General features: G+C 36.1%; 1 long non-coding RNA gene across 1 annotated transcript; it reads left to right on the top strand.

Annotated features, from left to right (window-relative positions):
* Positions 1 to 654: 654 nt before the first annotated feature.
* Positions 655 to 3,129, top strand: LOC113276496. The gene is made up of 2 exons (XR_003324405.1): positions 655 to 977; positions 1,074 to 3,129. It is a non-coding gene; the product is annotated as an uncharacterized LOC113276496 (long non-coding RNA).
* The last annotated feature ends 775 nt before the right edge of the window (positions 3,130 to 3,904 follow it).

Genomic DNA, 3,904 nt, shown 5'->3' on the forward strand with positions numbered 1-3,904 from the left:
TGTCAGTTTTGAGGAACTGGCAGTTCATTCTTCACCTCCTTCTCGCGCACCTTAGTCCGCTCCAAGTATAACTTGCCAGTGAATTGACTTTGTTTCCTTTACGCTCCAAATGGACGTTTTCTCCTTCTTTGCTCAAAACGACTCCAAAATACCTAATAACTCAAATTCAAAATAAGATACATAATTTACAAGAAAAAATAGCAAAGAAAGCATAAATACTAGATATAAAATTAGGTGTTTTAGACACCTATCAAATTCCCCCACACTTAGACTTTGCTAGTCCTCGAGCAAATCAAACAAAACTAATTCTAAAATACATACAACTCCGTGTCGTCGAGGCTACGGTCACTTTTAGCATAAATAACAAGCCTTTAAACCCCTAGGTGTCCCTAGTGGACGAGTTATAGTCTCGTGAAGGTTTACAAGAGGTATGCCTACAAAACCTACTTTTCCAACTTACTAGTTCTCCGAAAAGATAGTATCCAACGCGCTAAGAAGACATAGAAATTCTGCACACTGGCAATAACAAGTTAGACACATAAATGAACACAATCTCATCCTTAAAAGTTGAGAGAGAAATAACCATCCCTTCTCGAAATAAAATCGGGTTCGGAGTGATCAAAAGTCTCGACTCTGCCTCACAAGAAAGTGTTTTATGATATTGCTCTCAATAATAAATAGCTCTTTATGGGTCACACATGTGTCCAGGTAGGAATGAAAAGAAAATCATGCGACACCTTGAATGGTAGGAAGGTAAAAGGTTGGATTTCCCAATTGATAAGCTTGGTTCGTAAACCTTTGATTGTTCATTGGAATGGTAGGAAGGTAAAATCAGCTCTTTTTCCATGACCCAGATGGATACATGATTGAAATTTGCAATTGTGACAATCTTCCCTTTCTTCCCCTTTCTTCTTCCTGCCCGATTAAGAAGAAGCTTCCTCAGACTCCAAACATGCGCCACATTGCATCTTTACCTGGTGAGCACTCTCTGCGCCGTTCATTTCATAGTTGTAGAAAAGTTGCATTTATAAACACATATCTGCCTTCTAAACCTTCTTCTTTATGTGTTATAGGCAGTGCAAGAAGTTGCGCAGGAGAAGTCGAGGATAAAATGTTGGAGAATTTGTTCCAAGACTTGATGGACCTTTCCTTTTAATGACGAATATGAATGGATTGACTAGTACTACAATATGAGAGGAACATTTCAAGTATTTGCGTATCAAGAAAAGTTATGCTATTATACTAGTCAAAAGACGATTTAGCCGTTAATAACTCGATTAATTTAACATGAACGTTAATTAATAGGAATTATTCTAACAACAAATTAGATATGAAATTAATATCATTGAATAATTCTCGAAAAGTTATGCGGAATGGACCACTCGAACGTATCAGTCGGATAACGGATGAAGAAGAATTTATCAGATTAGTGAGAAGGACAAATTAGTTTATTTGCAATGGAGCGACCTTACTGCCACATCCAAGTGATGGTGCCTTTATCAATTTTCCTTTGGCCTTATCTAACCAAATCGAGAAGACAAAACTTATCTTTCTTTTCTTCTTCTTATCTTGTTCCCGTTTTTTCTTTCTTTTTCTCTGCTCTTCTTCCGTTCTTCTTCTATTTTGTTCGATGTGGGGTTATGAGTGAGAATAACTGAGGGAAATCAACTGGTAGTGCCGATAGATGATGGTGATGAAGGTGTGGTCGTTTATTGTGTAGCAGAATAACTGGGGTTTGGATAGCAGAGAATCGAAGTTAGGGTTTTTGGATTTGAATCTAGATTTGCATGGAGTTGATAATGATGATTTCTAGTTGTTAATGGATGAAGATCGAATGGTTTGATGTTGTGTTTGTGAATTGAAGTTGTTATGAAGATGAATCGAAGAATGAAAGAGTTAGGGTTTCATAAAGGAAATTCAGGGAAGGTTCAAAAGATGAAATTGATGTTGTAGAGGATGGTTTTAGAGATGGGTTTGATACGAATTAGAATATACAGATGAAAATTAGTTTGAATTTTATAGTCAGGGATTGGCTTTGTTTGATGAGGGTTGTTTGGAATCGACACTGATGAATTAAAGGATCAGGGATGAGAAGGTGACGCGTTGCTTAATTGAATTCAGTTGCTTGAGTAGAACTAATCAGAGGTAATAATTTTACTTAGTTAATTGAGTAAAGTTTTATGTTCAATTTAGAGTTTATGTTGTTGTTGATGGAAGGATTGAAGAATCAGAGTTAGGTAAAGAGGATTTTGATGTTGTTGTGAGTTTAATGATTGAAGTTGAATGAGACTTGAGATATGAGCATAGAACTGGTGGTGATAGTGAGGTTTGCTGTGACGATTAATTGAATTGAGCCAAAGGGAATAAGGGTGGATTCTAATTGCTGAAGCAAGATTAATCAAGATGCGGATGAAGTTATGAGTATGAAATGGTGGGGTTGAACTGAACTCAGTTGAAGTGGTGTGTGTTTTGGGTTATAACTGATAATAAATGGGTTGTTGTCAATTGTTGGTGGTTGAAGTTGATTGGAAGGAAGTAGATGTATGAGTTAGGTATGAGTTGTGAAGGTGAAATGGAAATAGAACTGGAAAGGGGTTATTGGTGTATGTAGCTTGGAATTGAACCGAAGTTGGTTGTGACAAACTGAAAGGTGGTGGTGATTGATCTTAATTGAGATGTAATTGAAGTTCAGGGGTTGAAGTTGAGTTTTGTTGTTGTGTTTTGAATGGCAGTGAAGTTGAATTTGATATATGATGTTGATGTTGCAGTTAAGAGTTGAGATGGCAGTGGAACTGAAATTGCAGGTGGAGATGTCTTGGCTAGTTAGATGAGATGTCAATGGTTATGGTGATGCTGATATGAATGGTGAGTGTGGAATACAAGAACTGTTGATGGGCTCTGCTGAGTGTGGAGATGGGGATTAAGCAGAATTGAATTGTTGCGAGAAAGGGTGATAATGGGAGTGTAGGACTGTAGTTAGTGCTAGCAGTGAAAGCTTGAAACTTCTGCTATTGCAGTTAGGCTTTGTTACTTTTGTAATTCAATTTTAAGTTATAATTTGAATGAATGAATCGATGCAATGATTACATTGAAGTTCAACTTAAATAAAGTTGTAGAGTTAGAGTTGCAGTTGTGTAAGTAGAACCCTTGGCCTGACTGACTGAGATTATTCAGTCTTGTTTATAATCTGACTGAGTCGGATCTGTTGACTCACTGAGTTACCTGTCTTGTGATCGGTTGTCAATCGACAAATATAATTTCACTTCCTTACTCAACTACAATATTGTAGAAAGTGGTAGGAAAGAGTTTGTATCCACAGGGAGGCCTTTGTTGTTATGCAATTTTCGGTTTCTAAGATAACCAAGGGTTTTTTTTTTATAACAAATCAAATAAAATAAAGTAAAGCAAAGTAAATAGTTGGAATAATCAATAAGGAGAAGATATTGGTCATGGGATAGTATCATTCACAAGCATGTATTTTTCATCATTGAATAGAATTGATAATTTAATCTCTTATTTATTAAATGTCCTAGAATACCTTGATCGCAAGAGAATCCCGCTAATTCCCTATTTTCATCACAACCACATTAAAGATGCATATGTGAATTCTTCCCAGAAAGCAATCCAAAGTGTAAAAGCACAATTAAGTTTAACTCCCTAAAAGCTTTAAGATTTATGGAATAAGACTAATCAAATCAAACAAACGTGTAAGAGCACTAATTTGTTTTAACCAAGGTTATGATTCATATGTGACTAGTAGGAGCTATCACTACAAGCACTAATCACAATTATGCTACTTAAAATCAGGGACAAACAACTTTTACGTATTGAAAACCCTAATATAGCTCTAGAGATGAAAGCAAATCGGATTGATTCCGGACTCAACCAATCAAATAATCAAATC

This window comes from Papaver somniferum, chromosome 4, assembly GCF_003573695.1.
Source record: "Papaver somniferum cultivar HN1 chromosome 4, ASM357369v1, whole genome shotgun sequence".
NCBI classification, from domain to species: Eukaryota; Viridiplantae; Streptophyta; class Magnoliopsida; order Ranunculales; family Papaveraceae; genus Papaver; species Papaver somniferum.